Source organism: Dipteris shenzhenensis, chromosome 7 (assembly GCF_047967505.1).
Source record: "Dipteris shenzhenensis isolate YYH24624 ecotype China chromosome 7, Dip_SZ_1.0, whole genome shotgun sequence".
Taxonomy (NCBI): domain Eukaryota; kingdom Viridiplantae; phylum Streptophyta; class Polypodiopsida; order Gleicheniales; family Dipteridaceae; genus Dipteris; species Dipteris shenzhenensis.
Window position 1 is genome coordinate 37,526,044 of NC_141602.1, and position 24,013 is coordinate 37,550,056.

Below are 24,013 nucleotides of genomic sequence, written 5' to 3' on the forward strand. Positions count from 1 at the left end.
AGTGGCTATTGCTTCTCCCCAATACTGATTCAGAAGATGCTTCTCACTAAGCATTGCTCTAGTACTGTCTGCTAAAGTCCCATTCTTCCTTTCAGCTCTTGCATTCTGTTGAGGAGTATCTGCACATGTGAATTGACTTCGAATGCTGTGACTTCTGTAAAAGTTCATGAATGCTGAAGACATGTATTCATCTCCTCTATCTAATCTCATGACTTTGATCTTTTTGCTTGTCTGGTTTTCTACCATGGCTTTGAATTCTTGAAATCTGGAAAAAAATTCAAATTTCTCTTTTAGAAAGTAGACCCAACAATATCTGTTGTAGTCGTCGATGAAAGTCAAGTAGTAAAGTTAATCATTGATGCTACGGGTTTGGGCATAACCCCATACATATGTATGTATTAAATCAAGAATACCTCGTGCACGAGAGGTACTTTTGCCAAAGTTGGTTTGCTTTTGTTTGCCGAAGCAGCATGCTTCGCAAACTTTTCCAAGAAACTATAGCTTCGGAGTCTCAATTGTCATATTCAGATTCCTGATATCTAACAAGCACTTGAAATTGACATGACCATATCTCTTGTGCCATTTTGCAGATAGTGGCATCCGTTTCAGTTAAGATGACATGGCATGCTTCTCTGGTACTATAGCTAGCATTCTGTATAAGCATACTTCCTTGACACCTTTTGCTACTAGCTGACATCTTCTAGATTTATCTTTGATAGTGCATTCATCTCCGTCGAAGATGACTTGATAGTTGTGTTCTATCATTTGACCTACCGACAAGAGGTTCTTGTTGCTGAGCTTCGGAACATAGAGTACATCTTTCACCAATCTTTTCATACTAGTGAAATTGTTCATAGGGATAACACTTGTCCCTTGAATTGGATTTGGTGTATTATCTACTGTATAGATGACATTTTTTTGATCTTCTAATGGTTTCATCTCTGTGAACCATTCTTGATGATTTGTCATGTGAGATGGTGCACCGCTGTCGATGTACCAAGGATCTTATTCTGCTTGGTCGACTTGATAGCTGAAATCCTCTTTTGGATTGAAATCAGTGTCTAGGTACATTGTATCAGTTTGCTGCATTTCCTCGCTTACAAGAAACATATTCCCATGTTCATTTGCAAAATGACCGTGACTAGAATGTCCACCATGATGATTTCCTCTTCCATGGAAATTCCCTCGATTACTACTGGAATGACCGCCTTGGTCGTATTACTTCTTGTGGCAATCTCTTTCATAGTGTCCAAACTTATGACAGTAGTTGCACTGGGTGGATGCGTTCCCTCATCCTTGGAATCTTCCTCGATTTGAATGATTTCCTCTTTGTTGATTCTTATGTTGCTGAGGATGATGCTGATGCTGACGTTGCTGATGATGACCTTGTTGTTGCTGATGATTACCACTTCATTAGAATGATCTACCTCTACCTCTTCTTTTGTCTGAAGCTATTAATGCCTAATCATTAGAATGACATTTTTGAGCATGAATGGTCTACGTCCTGAGTTCTTCACCAAGTAGAACTGACTGCAGTTCTTCCAGTGTTGGAATTTGATGTTGAATGGCAATACTCTGGACTAGATTCTTGTATCCCTCTCCTAGTCCATTCAGGATGACTTGAACCATTTCTGCGGGGTTCATAGTCTCTCCTGCTGTTGTGAGTTGATTGTTGTAGTCTTTTATCCTGAGTACATAAGCATGACCAGTTTCATTGCTGTTGCGGACACTTTGGTTGATTTGGTTTCTCAGTGTGAGAATCCTGGAAGTGTTTTTGGACTGCTACGAACATATCCCATGCTTCTTTCGATGTCTTGACTGTGTTGACCTGTCCTAGCATGACATCTTGCACATTCTGCTTGATCAGATGATAGGCGTACTTGTCTTTCTTATCCCATTCTACATGAGCTCAAGCAATGGCAGGATCTGTTATAGGTGCACAAACTATTTGTGTAGCTATAGATCCCACTGTAGATCCTGCTGCTGGTGCTATGACAATAGGTGGAGTAGAGCTACTGCTAGCTGGATCATCTAATGGTCGAGGTGTAGATCCATCGACATACTCCCATTTGTCTTGCTATACAAGAATGGTCTCCATTTTGTATTTCCATGTGCTGTAATTGGAGTTGTCTAGCTTAGCAGATGCCTCCAGATTGAGGTTGCTAGTCATAGACATGGTGTAAAAAATATACTCAAAGTGTCATGAAAATCAATGTATGAATCAATTGCAAAAACACCGACTGTGCCAAGTGAAATCTGAGCTATCGGCGGTGAAGATAGAACTGCAATATATAAAATCCGATCTATATCATAAGGCTTGTGGCAAATGATGTCGGGAATAGCCAAGAGGCTTTACAAGGCTGAAATGATGTGCACAATGCCGTGAAAATAGCCGAATAGGCTTTACAATGATGGCATGTGTGTGTGAAATCAAATCATGTGCTATCTACCCACTGAACAATCGGCAATGCGTCTGAACACTCTGAAGTTTGCTCACTGAACTAATGAATGTCAGGTTTCAGGTAATGTGATGATGTGAAACCGTATGTGAGTATACGTATGGATTGACTCCGAGTAGGTACTAGTCGGGAATTTTGGGCATGGCTTAGATTTACAACTTGGGGAGATTCAAAGCATCCCCTCTATGGTGATCTACCATCGATCGATGAAAGAACAACAAATAATTTATTTTCTTTTGTTCTTTTTAAGTGCTGGGTTAGGTGCATCGATATAGAGGAGGCTGATGTGCGTATAGGAAGTGGATTTGTCGGTGAGGCTCAAAAGTGAGTGTAACTTACACCAAAATGTGACAAGCGTGTAGAGCACTAAAAATCGAGCGACTTTCCTTTTTGGAGTGCCCTCAAATTCTTCCTGGATCAAGAGATATGACTTGATCTAGGTGGAGGGGCAAAAAGGGTGAAAATGTTCTTTACCAAGGGGTGTGCCATTGGAGCACTGAGATTCACATGCAATGCCTGCCAAGGGGTAATTGTGCCTCTGCAGGATAGGTGAGGTGGCAGTTTGGCTAACCTAACCCAAGGTCAAGTTGACCTAACTAGGGTAAAGGTAACCATGATGATGTGGCAGGATGATAGCTGGTAGGTGAGTCAACAATGATGTGGTAGGATAATGGATGATGTGGCTAGTTAGTGATGTGGATGCCATGTGTCAGCTGAGGTGGCAGGGATGATGTGGCAGAGCCATGTTGATGTGGCACTCGGGTGACGTGCCGAGTGCTGATGTGTAGCCTTACTGACATGTCCAAATAAGGTGATGTGGTAGCCTCACGGGGCTGCTGATGTGGCAACTGGATTTTGACTGATGATGTGGTACCCGAAGGTGATGTGGCAGATAGGGTCTACCACGTGTCAACTTTGTGGCCAAGCCCAAACATGGCCGTACCTTGCCACGTGTTGAATGGGTGACCGAAATCTATGAAGATTCACCAAAGAATCTTTGTAGATTCTGGGTGCTAACTCGAGAGCCGTTGATGGCGGCGTCGTTGGAGCTAAATTGCCCGTCGTTGGTGCGAGGAGCCGTCTCGTTGTAGACGGCTCGGTGGTTGGCACTGTGGAAACTCAGTCGCCCGTGTGCGTGGAGCTGGATGCAGATGTTTGGAGAAGGCGTTTGGAGAGCGCAATTGTTGTAGGAGCCTAGAGAGCCCGTCGGTCGAAGGTGCATAGGCGCTGAAGCTCGTTCGTGGTGGCGTTCGCTGTTTAGATGCTGTCGGACATTGATGGCGCTGGAGCTTAAGCTGCTTGCTGCATGCAGCCAGCCATCTCGCAAGGAGTTGCCTAAAGTCTAGTCGTCCCTGCAGGGTTCTCTCTTTCTTTGAAGACTCGTCTTCTTCTCTATCGCCATTGCCAGCTTCGGCTCTCATCTGTGATAATGGATCTGGTATAGTCAAGGTTGGTTTTGCTGGAGACGATGCTCCCCGAGCTGTGTTCCCCAGTATTGTAGGCCATTTGAAGCCCTCGACCTGCTTCGTGGACTATTTGCAGGAGGCACTGGCCGTGCTGGAGTAGCCAACAGCCGCTTGGAGTCGCAGGAGGCACTGGCCGTGCTGGAGGGTCGCGGGCTGATGGAGCTACGTAGGCGGTGCTATGGAGCTGTCGCACGAGAACTGTGGGGCAGTCGTTTGGCTGCTGGAGAGGCTATAGTTCTGTTGGTCGATGAAGCTAGGCTCGTTTGGAGGTTGTAGATCTGATATGCTGCTAGTAGTTAGCTACTGATAGTTGTAGGAGCATTCAGTGTAGATGGAAGGAACGTATTAGCTACTGATAGTTGTAGGAGCATTCAGTGTAGATGGAAGGAACGTAGCTACAGCCATTAGGAGCTGCTAATGGAGGTCGATGATACAAGAAAGCTCTCTCTCTCTCTCTTGGCTTTCTCTTGCAAACAAATCGCTCATAAATGAAAATTTCTTCCGCGCAGAGAATAGATCTCAACACTCAATGAATCTCTCTCACAACAGAAATGCTCTCAAGAGGAAATGAGTGAATAGATGAAGTTCTCACAAAGAAATGCATGGACGGAAATCTTCTTCCAACGGATGGAATTTTCTCTCAATGGAAGAGAATGCACACTCAATTGCTCTTGATCTCTCAATCACTCTCACAAGAAGGATGGCACCTCAGCGAAAGGCAGAACCATGCTTTGATACCATGACAAAATATGAAGAGGGGAGAGGAGAAGAGTGGAGATAAGGAGAGAGGGCACAACTAGTGAGCACACCAGAAATGACTAACTGTACACTATATTTAGTTGAAAATGTAGAATATATACAAACCCATTTAGGGTTAGGGTTAGGGCATCTAACCCTTTCCTTTATAGCACTCTATTGGGTTAGTGCTATACACATATGATCACATGATGGTGCTATGCACACATGATCACATGATGTTTCAAGCGTGAACTCTCAACAGTTTGGACATATTAGAAAGACTGGAGACAAAGCCATCCGGAGAGATAGCCATCCCTTTAATGGATCATCCTCAGCTCTTGTGCCTACCTCCACCCCCACCAAAAGTGGTACTGATGCCTCTCCATCAAGAACGAAGAGCTGTGATCTTAGAATTGAATGGCCTACTAGTAAAGGTTGTTGAGTTGTATCATGGAGATATACCCCTACCTTATGCAAACCTGATGGAAAAATGGCGAGAGTCCAAGGGATGGACTATGTTTATTCGTAGAGACACTGCTGCCTTCTTGGACTTTTGAATTTCATGGTTTGAAGTGATTATTTGGAGAACATCTAGAAGAAGAAAAGTAAACAAAATCCTCCGGGCATGCTTTCCACAACATTTTAAAAAGATAACAACTCTGGCTCAGGAAGACTGTTATAATGCTCGACTCGTGGTGGCCAGAAATGGAAAGTTATTGAATGAGAAGTCTATTATCTTTAAGGACTTGCCAACCATTTGGGACCAATTCACGTAGTTGTTGGCACCCAACAATAAAACTTTGAATGACTCCTTATACAAGATTTGTAAAAATCCATCTGGAACATGGAGAGTACTTCCAAAGTTTGAGATGCAAGGTCTTGAAGAAATGTGCTCCTATTTGATGAACGATGTCGCACCGTGGCTATTTGTCTAGCTTCAAATGGAGGATCGGCAGTCCTATACAACACCATTTGTGCACAACCTATTCCATGATATGAAGTCCATTGACATTTTTGAGTATATGGTCAAATACAACTGTTGGACTAAGTTATGAAGATGGAAGAAAAGGCATGTATCCACCAACATCTTTTGTATATAAACATTCACGTAAATTGAATTCATTCTTTTTCGCTCCTATGTTGCCTTCTTAGAGATCACAGACTGATTGGATTCCTTTTCCTATTGCAGAATAGACTCATTTGAAGTGTTCTTATTTCAACTCTTGCTTCGTGTCTTCGAAACGTTTTCCTTTTCATGTGTGCTCTTAACAACATTCTTGGAATGCAACAACCAAATAAGACTATCATTTGTGGAATGGTATAGCAAGGCAATGTTTCTCTCAATGCAATATTATTACAATATAACGTATTAGCAATGCCCTTGTTCTTTTAATGCAATGGTCTCACACTTTTTACATGGCAATATTAGATTCAACCTATTTTAATATAATGCTGTTGCTTAGCAAGGCAATATTAGATTCAAGCTATTTTAATATAATGCTGTTGCTTAGCAAGGCAATGTTGCTATTATAGTGTAATGTTATTAAAATTAATACAATGTTCTTGGAATGTAGATATCATAACAAGCTATCATCTTCTAATGCTATGTAGTAGCACTAGTAGCAGCACGAACCACTAGCAACAACACTAACTATTAGCGACATACCTAACCACTAGTAGCAGCATTGAGCAACATCACCAACCACTAAAAGTAGCACTAATAATAACACTAGAGGCAGCACCAATGACTAGCAGCTGCACTAACAATAACACTAGAAGCACCACCAATCACTGGTAGCTGCATTAGCAATAGCACTATAGCAGCTGCACCAACTACTACTAGCACTATAGTAGCACTATAGCAACATGAACGACTAGCAACTACACTAGCAACAACATTATAGCAGCTGTACCAACCACTACCATTAGCACTAACTACTAGTAGCAATAACATTAATCACTAGTAGCAGCCAATCACTATATATATGCCCTAAAAAGATGGTAGCCGTTTAGAGTATGAGAAAATGATCATCATAAAAGGGTGTAGGCCAAGATTATAGCAACACACACTAGTGTTGGGACAATAAGGGACAATATATTTATCAGTGCAACTACTATAAAATGATGTCAAGGATTACGAGGATGCTAAGAAAAGTAACCATTGATAGTATGATGGACAAACCTGAATAGATTTAATTACATCATAGTCAGATTTCAAATAAACATGTGAGCATAATGAACCATAAGCAAAGGATGCAGGCTAGAACAACTTTGCAATATATAGAATACAACTTTGCATGGAGGGGTTCCCTTTCATGTCAATATGGCCCTTGAGGGGTCCCCTTTAAAGGCAAGGGCCATATAGCATGCCACATATGTCCAATGGCAAGTCGATATGGCCCTTGCCCCTAAAGGGGACTTCTCAAGGGCCATATCGATTACTTATGTTAGTTAGCACACTTGTTATAATACTTACATTAGCGTACTTATGTTAGGATACTGATGTTAGCATACTTGTTAGCATATATATGTTAGCATACTTATGTCAAGATACTGATGTTGGCATACTTGTTAGCATATATATGTTAGCATGCTTATGTTAGGATACTGATGTTAGCATATTTACATTAGCATAATTATGTTAGCATACTTATGTTAGTATACTTATGTTAGTATACATATGTCAAGATACTTATGTTAGCATAGTTATGTGAGGATACTGCAGTTAGAAACTCGATAGCATACTTATGTTAACTAGTGTACTCATGTTAGCATACATGTTGACATAGATTACCTTTTAAATGTTTTCAAAAACTTCATATTGCTAAAATTCCAAACACATCATATTGCAACTATTCCTCAAAGAATAGATTGTTACATGTCAACATCAAAGGGCATGCTGTTATATATGACCTCATAGGTATCTGGAGTGATTGAGAAAAGGTTTGTTTGTTTTGGGAGACTCTCCATAGGTATCTTGATGCAACGCACAAGGTGCAAGAGTATGTTTGTTGAGTCATGAGGAGTTTAAAAGAATAGTGATCTATTTGTTTGTAGAAGATACCTTTAATGACATAAGAACCCCTTGCTATGACATTTCCCCAATCATCAAGATAGTCCTAATCAGATTGTTGTTTTTATACAGTGCATTTAAGCACATAAATATCTGCACACTCAACATTATTGGTCTGTGTTGATTGCAAAAGTGTCACCAACACACAAAGCATTTCACAACACATCATGATGGCCATCAAAAGCTGCAGATGTGTATGCATCTTCCTCATCTGTAGTAGGCTGTATATATGGCAAAGGTACTAACGTGTGAAAGCCCCAAGGTTTCGCATGTGATTTGTTGGTACATCTATTCCAAATCCCATGTGTGCATGCATCATAAAAGCATGACAAAGGTCTGGTAGCAAGGCCTAATGGATCTTGTGGGTTGTGACCACGAAAAACATGTAAAGAATGTGAATTGGGGAAAGCTTCATAGCTCCATGTATTTTCCCTATTCATGTCTCCTACCTTTATCTCCCAAAATATATAAGCACACTCCCTTTGTTTGGATGCGTAAGAGGCTACAGATCCATCGGCTAAGTTGGCCTGCAGGAAAGCAACAACATTTTCTTGCACACTTTAAAAAAGCATCACCTTTCTTTAGTTGTTCATGTGTTAAAGTTCTTTTAATAACAATCCCTGCTCCATCGTGCTCTCCTTTGCCATGCCCACTTGCAAAGAAGCTCATTCCAAGTCATTTTTATGCCGATCATTCCGCCATACCTAGCAACAAAATACAAGGGCCTGCAAGCCTTGAACTGGGAGGCATCCCCATCAGACCAAACCCACTGCTATTTCACTACAATTCCTTGTTTTTTCAACCACATCTCATGTAACATGAAACAATGTTGTACAAATAATATGTCATGCAGCCTATCATTTGAAATGAAGCTGAAGTGAATTGTTTTAATAACTTTTCTTGCCTTACGGGAGTAAGTTATATGCACAAAAATTGAGACCTGTACTGAATACCAGTGCATTGAATGAATCTCATTTTGTTCTTTGAAAGTATTTTTTCTGCGAAGTCTACAACTGAGACAACCACATCATCAAGGAATTTGAGAATACATTCCTTGAATTGAAACACCTCCCATCGGGCTATGTAGCTGTGTTTGTTAAATTAGTGCATCATTTTACTTTTTAAGAACTGCAAAAACTCCCAACATTGCATGTCTTTGTTCACGATACCTTTCCTCTTCTTCTTATTTCCATGCTTGTCTATAGTATCCACATATTCAAATACTTTCATAGTGATGATTTTCCCTTCCTTCATTGTCTCCAAGGGTGCCGCATGCCAACTTCTTTATGCCAAAATCCTTGCATTCACCCATTAAACACTTCCTACAATGGAAAGTTTCATTGTTCTATGTTGGGCAAATCAACGACTCCCACAAATGAGTGAGACCTTTATAAGTGTGCAGAGTAGATGAACATATGTTGCTTGTGTCATCACTAGTACAGATAATGCATTTGCATTTACATTTCAAATGGATGCCAAACTTTTTATTGTGAGTTCAATGCATCTGTGAGAAAGGACATCTACACATGGTATTCACAGCAATAGGTGTAGTGGTTCTTTACCTTGCGCACAAATAGATGCTTCAAATATTCAAATGACCGCAATTGAATCCCCTACTCTAGAATTTTTTGTTTTAATCGATCAAAGAGCTCAACCTGCCATTAGCCTGCAGCAGCAACAGAGTGAGTGAGAGGGAGGACAACAATTCCTAGCGATGAAACAAGTAAGAGGAAGATTCCACCTCTGTTAGAGAGAGAGCTGGCGATGGAGCACACAGGATGAAGATTGCACCTCTGTGCATGTGAGAGTGAGAAAGAGAGAGAGAGAGAGAGAAGAGAGAGAGAGAGAGGGCTGTAAGTGCAATTCAAATTCAAGAGAGAGAGACATCCACATATGGCTAAGTGTAACTGCCAATTAACATTATGCTCACTTACAAACAAAGCCTGCAAAATGTGCTATTCAATCGTGCTTCTTAGCATTGTCCATGGACATGCTTTTTTGAGCGGGTTAACATGCTTCCACCTGGCACACAAAAACAAGTGTGACTCACCTTACATTGTTTACATTAAATGCAGTTAGACTTTTAGTCCTACGGGGAGTATTGGAATATCTAAGGTTAAAGTCGTTAGTCACACACATTTGCAAGATGTGAATCGGCCTATGCAACCGATTTGTAATTGACAAGAGCCTATAAGTATAACCACCTTCATCACGCAATACAATCCAATTCACTCTATGGATCTTCCCAACCTTCTTGGATCTCTCTCGTCTTTGAGCCTCTTGCTTCTTAATCTCCATATTTAGAAATAGATGTGACTCTTACCAACAATCGCCTCTTCACATCACCATTAGTATAAGACTCTTCACATCACCATTAGTATGTATGTGATTAGACTTTGAAGTCTTACTCCCAACAATAATATGTGGAGGATAGAACCCTAGCTAATCATTTTAAGGACACCAAGACATTATGGCTCAATGGAAATCCAAGACTTAATCTTAAGAAAAAGGAATCTTAATGGGTAATCAAAGTTTAAACTTACGGGAAAATTTTGCCATCATCATAGATGGCCGCGAACATTCCACTTAGTATACACTGACCAGAGCTTTGCACAAATATGAGGTATAAATGAAATGGTTACTGTTTTAATACAAGTGCTTAATGTTGCAAATTAAAGAGAGATGTGGAGAGAAACACAAAGGGACCATCCAAAGGTTGCTAGCTTTGAAGCGAAAATTCATCTCTCGACTTTTGAAACTTTTGCACGAAGAGCAAAGAAGCATAAAGCTCGGTAAAAGAAGATGAAACCAGCCATAACAGCCACATCCAACCATTTGGATTCCCTGGCCAAGCCCAGTTGAGCAAGAACATCTTCACCTGTGAGCGTGCATACCTCGCCATATCGTGGCCCGAAGCACTTGTCCTCTAGATTTGAGTACTCGTTTATCAGCAAAGCATCCAAGGGATATTTGAAGAACGAGATATAATGCATAAATTTCCAGTACACGGGAATGCTGTCTCTCGGGATGAAGTAACCAGAGAAAAGGTAAAACGCACTGGTGCAGCCGGATATCAGAGAATTGGCCATGATATAGTTGGGCGAGAGTGCGCTGAAAAGACCAACGAAAGAGTTGGACGTGAGAAGCATCAGCCAGAAAACAAGAACGAAGAAGAGGAAGGCTGTACAGGACCTGTTCAAGCCTACAAGCCAGTAAACCGGTATTGCAGAAATGACAGAGAGAAACATTAAGCATGGAAGGAAAACCAGGATGTTAGATAAGAGATAAGAGGAGACCCTGTAAGCCCCTCTCGACGTCTCGCGGATCAGAATCTGTCTCTCCTGCAGGAAGATTGGTAGATCCTCTAGCGACGCGCAAACAAGGCAGGTCAGCGTGAATGCAAAAAAACCAAGACGCTCCTCTACACCACGTTTATCATAGCCCAGATTCCTGTAGAGACTGCCCAGGGTTACAGCAATTGCCAATGCTTGTACTGTGCGAGATGAGAATAGTTGGGGTGTTCGATAGAGATGCCGACCAAACCTCTGAGACAGCATGATGATTTCATTCAGACTGCTGTTGGCAAAGTTTGGTTTCTCGTCTACGTCCGATGCAGTGTTAACTCGTTCCACGCTCTGATCTTTGTTACCATCAACGCCTTCCTGCATGGATTGATGCAAAGTTTCGATGAAATTTGGGCTGGGTGAAGAAGGATTGTTTTTCGATTCAAGACTTGCTCCTGCTCCGATTGCGTCGATGGCGTACTCCAAGATAGTTACTTGGCCTGGAGGTTTATGGCCTGCCGCAAGGAGGCGCTGGTGGAGGCTATCAAGAGATCCGTGATGGACCACGGCTCCGCTGGCCAGCAGCAACAAAGATTGGATGAGCTGCAGAATTCTGTAGCCAGGCTGATGGATGCTGAGGATGATTGTGCGCGATGTCGTTTTGGCCATGCGATGAAGCATCTCCATGACTTTGAGAGCCCCAGCGCTGTCGAGACCGGAGGTCGGCTCGTCTAACAGAAGCACAGCGGGGTTATGGACAACGTCCACGCCAATGGAAACTCTTCTCCTTTCTCCGCCGGAGACCCCCCGGACGTCTTCGTTGCCGATGCGTGTATGTGCTACATGTTGTAATCCAAGCTCAGAGAGGAGGTCTCGCACTCTCTCTTCCTTCTTTGCTTTGGGAACAGATGAAGGTAGGCGCGTGCTAGCACTGAACATCAGCGTCTCCTCCACAGTTAGAAAGGGGAAAAGGACATCATCCTGAGAGATGTAACCAGAAATTCTGCTCAAAAATGCCGCTTTCACTGGCTGCCGATTAATCAGAACGCTATCAGTTGAGCTGCTGGCCTCGATCCGCCCCGCTAAGATCTCTAGCAGCGTGGATTTTCCAGCCCCGCTTGGGCCTACAATAGCAAGGATCTCTCCAGGCTTAGCTTTAAAGCTTACGTCTTTCAAAATAAATTTTCTGGAATCCGCTCCACCGAGGGTTTTAGGAGACGCAAGAAAGCCTAAAGGACCACCAGATCGGCTACCTTTCTCCACCTTATAGGATAGATCTCTCGCCTCCATCTCGTAAGCCCTCCCAGCAACCGCTGCAGCCGGGCGGGACTGAACTAGCAGGACAATTGGTGTTGCGACGTCCATGCGTGGCAAGTGGATACCAGTAGTAATCTCCTCTGTGGTAGTTTTCAATCGTGCTTGCATTGCAGAAGATTTCCCTTGCGCGCGCTCTGTCTCTTCCTCTACAGACTGATCTCTTCTCTACAGACGCCCAAACAAATGCAGCCTAGCTCAAAATACTCAGTTCGATCCTCATCTTTGTAAGCGACTGAACGAGAGAGAAAGAGGAGGCGATGAGTGGAGACAGTTGCAGAGCGATCTGGCAAGGCGATAGGTGTGCAAAATCCCAAGCACAAGAGTTTGGAGCAGAGAGCCAGCTTGTATTGGATTGAACAGACTAGTACATTCTTTGCAGGGGTCACGGGCTGCACTAAGGCAAAGGATGATCATCCAATGATGGAGGCTTGAGGACCGTCGATCACGTAGCTACGTGGGTTTGCCATGCAGGCCAATGATCCTTTACACAAAAAGAAAAAACCTCACTCACCCAACCACGGTCTTATCCACAATGCACGCAGCACGGTTTCAACGCTGGCCTCCGTGTTGCACCGATGAATGTAGGCCTTGGCACATCCATTCTAATGCCGATACCAACAACTACGTGGATACCACCACCTAGGCCAGGTTTCCATCCCTGTGCCCAATTAGGCATGGAAGTTTAGAAAGACAAATTTCCTTAAGGGAAAAGGCTATTGGGAGTGCATTACTGGAGTTGAACAAGAACCAGTTATTCCTAATGTTCCCAATCAACAGGAGTTGCAGGCATTTAAAGGCTGGCATGAGAGAGCCAGGAAAGTTATGTACTGGCTGTGTATCAGTATTTCAGATTCTATAATTGTGCATATTCAAGATGCAAGAATGCCGAAGGAGGCATGGGATACTTTTACAAAAATGTACAGCACAAATACGCAAGCTAGGAAAATGCAGCTCAAGCAGGAGTTGCATAATATGCAGAGAGAAAATATGAGCATCAATGACTACCACATGAAGGTGAAGAAGATTGCATATGCACTTGCTTCCATTGGGTCACCAGTGGAAGATGATGATTTAGTTTTAGTGACCTTGAATGGTCTAAGAAAGGATTATGCACAATTTTGGACATCCCGCCATCCGTGAAAAATTTCCTGATTTTGAGGAGTTGATTGCTCTTCTGATTTCTGAAGAGCAAAGAAATGGTGGTGCATCTTCTTCAGGAGGAACTTCAAAAGAAACTGTCTTCTACTCAAATGCTGGAAGAGGTAGAGGCAGAGGTAGAGCAAGCCGGACGCCGTGGCAGAACTCAGAATATGCAGTCTTAATCTTCCAAGATTTGATGGGCAGGAGGTGTGAAAATTTGAAATTCGCAGGAGTAGCGAAATTTTAGCCGTCAAATTTTCCCCCTCGAGCGATACACGTCAGTAGAATTGGATATCCCAAACAAGTACAATGTGGCCTAAAATGCTTGAAAACACAAATAGGCCAAAGGGAATGCTATCGGGTTTAGTGCTGTGTATTATTAAATGGAATGACCTTTGGCATGCTTATGAGCCATATAGAAAGCAAGTGCATGGAAAAGAAACAATTCAAAATTGTAAATAGTGTTGGATTTCACATGCACAAATTGCAATTTTCCAACTCCTTCCATTTTAGGGTGAATCTAGATACCAATACCAACAACTATCAATGTTTTAAGACCACCATGCACTAGTCCTAATAGTTTGGATTGCAAAATTTCAATCCATTTTGGTTTTCAACAAATCAAAAAAAAGTTGTGGAGCGTGACGTCAAATGGGTATGCATCACTTTAGCACAACATTGGAGGCCCATTAACCCATGCATAATGATCTCATTTAGGTCTGTCCTTGGGTTGATGAGAAGCTTACGTAGTGTACTTTAGAATGATTACTTGGTTGCATGTATGTACAGAACAAAATTTAAATGATGTTTTGAATAAATTGCTATATCCTATAGTCTTTAGGATGCATGCTTCACATGCAACATAGCACTTGTAATTCTTTAACGGTCTCATTCCAAATCCTTATTACATAAATTTTTTCTCTCATGCTCAAGTTTGGAATGTGTACTACAACTTGAAGACAAAGTTTGCCGAATTCTGTTGAGCAATGCATAAGTTATGGGCCATGCAAGATACCCATATATAGAAAAGTCCGTGAACCTCACCAAAAATGGCTACACCCAAGCAAAAAATGACCCTGAAGCCATCCTAGGGAGGCCCTTCTTGCGAATGTCCGGACTCTGCATGACTGGCATAATGATAACATCTACTTGCGGCACGAGGGGCAAACCATGAGAGTGGACTTGCACACCTACAAGCCCACCCATTGTCATGCACCTCTTTGTCATAGAATCTGACACCACCGCTTGAACCACCTCCGTAAATCTATTCCAACCTTGTGACAAGGAAGAGGACTCGGATGACTTATGGTATGCGCCTCTCCCCGAGCCAAAATTCTCGTAGAACTGGATGTGCATCTTAGCCAATATAAATGTCCCTGAAAGAGTAGGGTTTGAGATCACCACTCCAGAGCTCGAGGGTCTAACCCCGGTGGTTCCCCTAAGAATGTTTAACATGCTCAAACCTCGAGAGGTAAGCAAGGGAACCATAAGGGTAAAATTAGATCTTCACTGGCTGTCCTACATGGGTGCTGCGACTACTCACCCCACGAGTTCTCCTCCAATTGGGGAAACAGGGTGAGTAAGGTAACCTCCCTCATCGGCTCTATAAGCGCAATGGAAGAGCTTGCTTCAAGTCCCAAACCCTCTATATCCAAAGGCATGGCTAAGGCAAGCAAAGCTAAGGCCAAAAGGACCACTACTCTAGTAGAAATAGAGGAAGAAACTAAAGAGAAAGAGGACCTACAGGTATCAGCCCACTACAAGGCTACCCCGACATGATTCAAGATCATAAGATGTTATACCAATAGGCCAAAAGGTCTCGGGAAGATGGATGTTCTCAAGGGTATGATGGGCTAGCCCCGATCAAGGAGGTAAACCTAGCCCCAGAAGGGTAGGACCCTCAACCCGTATTCATCAGTCACCGATGACCTCACCCCTAATGAGGAGAATGCCTTCAACGAGGAGAATGCCTTCATAGCTCTCCTACAAGAGTACAAGGACTACATGGCCTAGAAGTACACCGACATGAAAGGAGTGCCTACCGCAGTAGTGCAGCACACAATTCCCATGCTAGACGAATGCCCCTACCCTATGAATCCTAAATATGCACTCATAGTGAGGGAAGAAATCCAAAACCTCATAGATGCAGGATTTATCTATGAGATTGAGCATACGAACTGGGTATCACCCATTGTGATAGTCCTAAAGAAAAATGGAAAAATTAGAGTATGCATGGATTTGAAAAAGCTTAATGCTGCCACAAGACATGACCACTACCCCTTGCCATTCACGGAACATGTTCTAGAAAGAGTAGCTAGAAACGAAGTGTATAGCTTCCTAGATGGACTTTGAGGTTACAACCAAGTGTCAATCACCCCACAAGATCAACATAAGATTTCCTTTGCAATCGAATGGGGTGTGTATGTAGCCAAGGTGATGATATTCCGATTAACCAATGCCCCTGCTACCTTCCAACGGATGATGATCACGGTATTCAAAGAGTATCTGAGAGACTTTGTGGAAGTCTTCTTGGACGACATCTGTGTGAACTCAAAGTGGGATGACCACTTGAAGTACCTCAGGATCATCCTTGAGAAATGCCGCTTATACTGCATATCCCTCAATCCTCTTAAGTGCCAGTTTTAGGTCAAACATGGTGTCATCTTGGGCCACATAGTGTCCCAGAGTGGAATCTCTATGAACCATAATAAGATCAAACTCATCTTGGAGTTACCACCCCCCACTAATGCCAAGGGAGTCTAATGATTTACTCACCACATGGGCTATTATTGGAGATTTATCTTGTTCTATGCAAACATAGCCTGCCCATTATACAAACTGCTAGTATCCTTTGAGTGGATTGAGGAATGCCAAACATCCTTTGAAACCCTCAAACTAGCTCTAGCTACCGCACCAGTGTTGAGGTCACCCGACTGGAATTTAATATTCCATGTCCATATTGATGGCTCCAACTTTGCCATTGGATGTGTGTTAGCCCAACCCGGGGAGCATAATTTAGATTACCTGGTATACTTTGCAAGCCGCCAACTAAATGAGGCCGAGGTTAACTACACCACAATCGAGAGGGAAGACCTCGCCATGGTCTATGCAATCAAGAAGTTCAAGCCTTGTTGGCTAACAAGTTTGTCTTCTTCATGGACCATCAAGCATTGCTATACTTGTTCAACAAACCTTGCATGACTGGACATATCACCAGGTAGATGTTAATCCTTCTAGAGTTCGACTTCACAGTCGCTATACATAAAGGGAAAACCCATGTCCTAGTCGACCACCTATCGAGGATGCCAAATGGTGAAGCTCCAATGGGAGTAGATGATGATCTCCCAAACGCTTCTCTCTTCTTCCTCGACATCATTCCCGAATGGGCTAGGTGGGGCATTCTTCAGTTCAAAGTCATTACATTGGATGCAAACACACCCCATTCTGTGACAAAAGCAGTTTTATCCTTGTCTTTTGGAGCCATTTTGATTTGGTTGTACCCACTGAAGCCATCCAAAAAACTATAAATTTCATGTCCAGCTACAGCATCAAGCAATGAATCACAAAATGGTAGTGGGAATGGATCAGTGATAGTGGCTGCATTTAATTTTCTATAGTCTACACAGATTCTCACTTTCCCATTTTTCTTTGGAACAATGACAATAGGAGATAACCATGTGATATGTGTCAGGGGATATATGAAACCAACTCTTAATAAGTTGTCAATCTCCTCTTTGACCAGCTTGGCATAATTCGGATTCATTCTATATTTGCTTTGTATGATTGGTACTACATCAGTTTTCAGATTGATTCTATGTTGGAAGAATTTAGGATCTACCCCATTCATATCAATGTAGTGCCATGCAAAAATATCTTTGTACTGCATCAATAATTCTTTGAGTGCCATTTTGAAAGGTGGAGAGAGATTTGTGCTTACCATAACTGGTTGTGGGTTGTCACTGTTTCCCAAGTTCATCTCCTCCAAGTCATTCTGCCTGGCCTTGGCACTTTTTTGCATATGTTCTTCAAATTGTATTTCTGCTTCCATGATTGCTTCATCTGCTAATTTAGAAGTGATATCCCCTTGTGCATCATCTTTGCTTGCATCAGTAGCTTCTATTGTATCTTTTTCTGTGAAAACCTGATCCGATTGGTTTTCGACTTTGTTCTATTCTGCAGCAGTCGGATCTGTGTCAGAATGTTGTCTCTACTGATTTGGACCTGTATATTGATCAATAATCTTAATAACTCAATCTCAAAAATAGGATATATAGTGGGGTTTCTTCTAAGGAAAATTTCTTTCTCATCTTCATCAAAATCTAGAATTATATTGATTCCCTTTGCTTGCAGTGCTGTGTTTTTCTTGGAAAACACCTTCTAGAGGATAGGTTGATCTTGACTTTCTTTTTCCCTTTCCTGATAGTGATTCTCTCTGAGCCACAATCTTGCTTGACCTTGGCAGCTCTTAACCATGGCCTACCCGATAGCATTGAGTAAGTAGAATGCTGGTACAACCCCAATTACAGAGGGAGAGTATCACCTTACATTCAACAACAACAACAGAATCAAGCACCAACAATACTTGCTGCCAATCAAATGTAGTGGTAAGACCAACACAACAAAGGTATCAAAATGCAGCTCCAAGAAGGCCCAATCAACAACCATGGGGGAATCAGCAGTAGAGGCAAATGCAAGACCAAGCTTGCGCCTATTGTGTTATGGATGGCCATAGGCAAGGTCCACCATGTGAGCTTTGGTGCAAGCACAGGGAGGAAACAGGTAATACCCACTGTTCAATACGATGGAAGTACCAATCAAAATCACCAGCAACAGTGTCCTCCAAGAGTACATATGGTCTATTCAAAACCCATCAATTAGGAGTACAACCACAACAATCAATGCAATCAAAGAAATATTCAGGCTTTGGCAGTTATGAGGTCCAAGAATACAAAGCCATTACCAGGGCTAGGAGATGCCCCAAGGGAAACAGCCAAGCCAATGAACTAGCCAAATCAAACTGAGACCAGGGATAAAGAATTGCAACAATTGCTAGAAAACAATGCCTCACAAGATGTAAGAAAAGAACACTTGACTAACAGAGGCAAAGGGGTAATACAGAGTACAAACAGAGTCGACTGCAGTCCGAAAACAATCCACCTACACAACAACAACACAAAAATCAAGCTATAGCTTTATAGGGCAATAGCAATACATCAGGATAGATCCCATGGAAGAGCCAACATGCAGAAAGTTCTTACTCAAGTCAAAATGCGACTCCAAAATAGAAAATGAACTCTCAGGTCGAGAGTTCCTAGAATTACAAAATACGGCTGCATAGACAAAACCACGGACTATGATACATACCAAAACAACTCTAAGAAGTGAGGATACTACGACAAGGGCCCAAGAGATGCAACAAGACACGAGCATGAAAAATGAAGATAGCATACTCTTTTGAGTTAATGGACTCCAAGGTACAAATTACTCGTGATCAACTACTAAACTTGGTTCTAGCTTTCAAACATCAAATTTGTAAGAGATTGCATCCAGAAGAGTCACATCCAACAAAGACTCAACAACCAAGTAATGATGAGGAGGAAACTCTAGATATTTACACATCAAGAGTTGAAGATGTGGACTACCAAGTACCACTCATTGATGCAGACTACAAAAGGCAAAGGATTCCAGAAGTTTTGGTTGATGGAGGCTCGGGTGTCAATATGCTATTAGAAGATATATTCAAAAACTTTTGCTACAATGAATTGGTTCTAGCACCATTCTAGGTGAGGATGGCTAACCAAAGGAGAATCCAACCTCTTGGATATTGAGAGGGAAAGAGATTACAATCATGGGACTAACATTCACAATCACATTTGTAGTGCTTCAAATGGAGGAAAGGGTCTCTTTGTCATGATTGTCCTTTTTGCAAAATTCACATGGAACCTTTTGTTGTTGTGGTGGCTTTAAGCTTTGCAGTTGGTCTTTAATCATCTTCTCCAACTTGGAGATTTAGTCTATTGTCTTTTCTATTGTGGATTTTTCTTTCAGCTTTTGCTTTTTCTCTTTCTTCTTTTTCTCGGAGTGTTCCTCATCATCCTCATCATTTTCTAATGAGTCGTCCTCCTCATCTTCAGTATCTTCTTCTGCTTCACTATCTGTGTCTGTCTTTGAGTCTATTTTTGAATTTGAATGTCTTTTCTTTTGTATCTTCTTGGATCTTGATGCTATACCAAGTCTTGGCTCTGCCCTTTGGGTAGCTTTGACCATATTGTTGAAATCATTTGCTCCTCCAAGATGGTCCCTGCAGTTCTAAGTTTCTTGTTCAATCCTTTGCAAAAATAGTCTCCCAGTTTCTCTTGGGTGGGTCTTTGGTTTGCTGTTAGCCTTCTGTTGAGGTTTCTAAACATCTTTTAATAGTCCTCAACCATGAGGTCTTTTTGTTTCATTGTTCTCAGTTTTTTGGTGTGTTTTCCTTTCCTAAAACAACTTAAGAAAGCAATCTTTAATTCATTATAAGTGGGATGTGGGGCATTGATCAACATGATTGGTAGAAGAGCAAGCTATGGTGTGCCAACCCCATGTTTCAAGGGAAGAAGACAAAATTCCAACAAAGTGACATATCGATTTATTTGTTTTTGCAATGGTACAATGACCCATACATGGAAGGTGCATAATTCCATTGAAGGTGTTCCAAGAAACTCAAGAAAATTGCAAGTGGGACATCAATGGCTGTGGATGAGAGGGAGAACATAGTAAGAGAAGGTTTGTATTTTGAGAGTGATGATGTTGTTGGTATCATGGGACTTGCATCTCGTATGCAACAAATCCATACACCAAGCCATGTGTGGCTATCTTATCATCATGGAAAGGTAGTGTCATGGAGAACTAAATGAATAAAGAATTCAAAAAAAGGATGCAGAAGCTAGTTAAAGAGAATGGGGAGGTTGTAAGAGACAACATTATTATTCCAAATGAGGTGCATATGTTCCACATTCACACAATTGGCTTGATTTCCAAGGGACTGACATATCTGTCATAATTTCAGAGTTTGCACATTGTACATGTCTTGATTTCACACAAAGAAAAGCAGGTAAAACTCCTTACATGCCTTGCAAGCACACATACTTTTTGTTCATTATGATGTGGGAACCGAGTGATACAGTGCATCAATTTATGCACCAGTTAGCTCTTAGACAAATTGAGTTTCTATAACAAGAGATTTTGGACATATTCTGCACACATGGGTGGCAAGATATGTTAGCCTCCTATAATGTGAGCAATGAATGGGGTAGAAGTTACACAAGATGTAATGTGTTTTTTGGGTCTTCATATCTCTCATATTGTTCATTTTGCTTCGATGTTGTTAGGAACATATGTTGTGAAGATTGTGGGAGAGAGGGAAGGAGTCTCACTTGCGGCTTTCTCACATGCACAATGGGGGAATACACACAAAGGTGGAGGCTGAAAACAGTTTTTCTCTTCTTAGTTGTGTAAGCCAAAAGAACTCTGTACAAAGAAATAGAAGAACCCTATATGTGGGTCTTAAACCAAACTCAACTAACTAAGGTGGCATACTAACTGAGCCACAACCTAGAGTAGATAAGGATAGCTGTCATCCAGCTATTATTCGTGGGCGGTGTACCAACCGCATCTCCAGCTAACAAGTCGGTGACATAAATACACAACGGTCACCCTGGCATATCGCGAGTGGAGCTCGATATCTCAACACTCCCCCTCGAGCTCAATCCCAATTCTTGCACACCAAGTAGGTCTCTGAACTTGCGCAGCTTCTCTGTGCCCAATGCTTTCGTGAATATGTCAGCTACCTGATCCTCTGTGCTGACATAAACTAGATCAATAAGACCTAGTAAAACCTTCTCCCGCACATAGTGATAATGCACCTCAATGTGCTTTGTTCTAGCATGAAAGACTGGGTTCTTTGCCAAGTGTATACTGCTCATGTTGTCACAATAAATGACAACCGGCTCATCTGTAGACTGATGCATATCATAGAGTAGCTTATGCAACCAAGCTACCTCACATGTAGCCATTGCTGCACCCCTGTACTCAGCCTCTGTGCTCGACAAGGCAACTGTAGGCTGTCTCTTGCTGCTCCAAGTGACTGCAGCACTCCCAAAAGAGAACACATATCCACTGGTAGATCGTCTATCCGAAATGCTACCAGCCCAATCAGCATCAGTGTATCCATGCAACTGTATCTGAACCCCAGCCTCATAAAATAGTCCATACTGCAATGTGGACTTCACATACCTAAGTATGCATCTAGCCGCATCCAAATGCGGTTTCCTTGGAGCCTGCATAAACTGACTTACCAACCCAACAGCATAGCTCAAATCTGGCCTGGTAATAGTCATGTAAATCAAACTTCCTACTATGCGTCTGTACATAGTAGGGTCTTACAGAAGCTCACCTGCATCTGTGCTCAGCTTCACATTCTGCTCCAAAGGAACTAAAATAGGCTTACAGCCTGTCATCCCAAATTTGGACAGCATGTCCAATCCATACTGCCTCTGCAAGAGCTGTATCCCACTTGGTGATCTAATCACCTCAATGCCCAAGAAATAACGCAGCTCTCCCAAATCCTTCATCTCAAACTTCTGCCTCAATAGCATTTTCACATGAAGGATATCTTCATCACTATCACCTGTGATGATCAAATCATCAACATAAATGACCAGCAGCATAATCCCTTTCTTTGTTTTTCTCACATAGAGTGAGAAATCTGCCTTGGAAATCTGAAAGCCAATAGTGACAAGATACTGTCCTATCTTGTCAGACCATGCTCTAGGTGCTTGCTTCAAGCCATACAAGGCTTTCTTCAACCTGCAAACAAACTCAGGATGAGTAGCATGAACCTAACCTGCTGGCTGCTCCATAAAGACCTCTTCTTGCAAATCACCATGCAAGAAGGCATTCTTTACATCCATCTGATGTAAAGACCATCCCTTTGATGCAGCCATAGCAATGGCTACTCTTACGGTTGCCATCCTTACAACCGGGCTGAAAGTTTCTTCATAATCAATGCCATATGTCTGTGCATACCCCTTGACAACTAATCTTGCCTTATATCTATTCACAGAACCATCTGCATTGTGCTTGATCTTATAAACCCACTTACAACCAATTGCATTCTTGCCTTTAGGCAAAGGCACCAATTCCCATGTAGCATTAGCATCCAAGGCATCCATTTCTTCATCCATGGCTTTCTCCCATTTTTCATTTCCCATGGCTTGCTCAAAAGAAGTGGGTTCTGGTTCCTGTATCACTTTGACCATATAGGCGTAGTGAATGGCTGTAAATCCATCATATTTCAGTCTATCCACAGAATACCTAACCCTGGTAGACCTGCGCAAAATAGGCTCACTTCCAGGTGCTCTCAAAACATCCTTGGTCTTCCTTACTCCAGGTGTAACAACAGAAGGAATACCCAACTCATCATCAATGCTCTATTCTGAGCCACTGGATTCACCATCCACATAAGAGTGACCTGCATTCACATCAAACATGGGCTGATCTACCTTCTCTTTTCCTTTTCGTGATACCTGCGTACCACTATCTGGATTGCTTTGAGGAGATTCTCCTGATCTCAATCTACCTGTCCATGGTGAAGTATGTGAACCACTGCTAGAGGACACTGTAGGTCCACTGATATTTTGTGATTGCTGCTGTGAATTCTGTGCAGCAATACCATTTTGTGCATCTACATCAATCATCACATTTACTGGTTTATACCAGCTGCTCATCTCATCAAAAACAACATCTCTACTCATTGTGAACTTACGTGTAGAAGGGTTATAGCATCTATACCCTTTCTGCTGCAGAGAATAACCAATAAAGACGCACTTCTCAGCTTTTGGATCCAACTTGGACCTCAACTCATCTGGCACATGGACATAGGCAATGCAACCAAAAATCTTCAAATGAGAAATATCTGGTTTCCTACCAGTATACATCTCCTCTGGCATCATGCCATGTATTGCTGCAGTGGGAGTCCTGTTCATTATATAGACTGCTGTAGCAACTGCTTCAGCCCAATAATAATCTGGTAGATCTTTTTTATTTAGCATAGCCCGAGATACCTCTCCAATATGCCTGTTTTTTCTTTCTGCAATTCCATTTTGCTGTGGGGTATGACTGCATGAATATTGCTGCTTTATACCATGCTCCTGCAAGAACCTTGCAAACTCATTTGAGAGGTACTCTCCCCCTCCATCTGACCTTAGGCATTTTATTTGCAGGCCTGTTTCTTTTTCAACCATAGCTTTGAAAGCTTTGAAGTGCCCAAACACTTCACTTTTCTTTTTCATAAAATACACCCACAGTTTTCTGCTGAAGTCATCAATAAATGTGACAAAATAGTGACAGCCTCCAATAGATGTAGCTTTTGTAGTCCACACTCAGAGTGGATTAATTCCAATGGCTTTTTACTCTCTTGAACATGCCTAGGAAAAGGTTTCCTTGCCTGTTTCCCAAATTGACAGGCTTCACAAACCTTGTGCATTTCTGCAACCTTAA

The 24,013-nt window shown here is 42.1% G+C and overlaps 1 pseudogene; it reads right to left on the reverse strand.

Annotated features, from left to right (window-relative positions):
- Window positions 1–10,353: 10,353 nt before the first annotated feature.
- On the reverse strand, window positions 10,354–12,634 carry LOC147900306 (ABC transporter G family member 10 pseudogene; annotated as a pseudogene).
- Window positions 12,635–24,013: the final 11,379 nt, after the last annotated feature.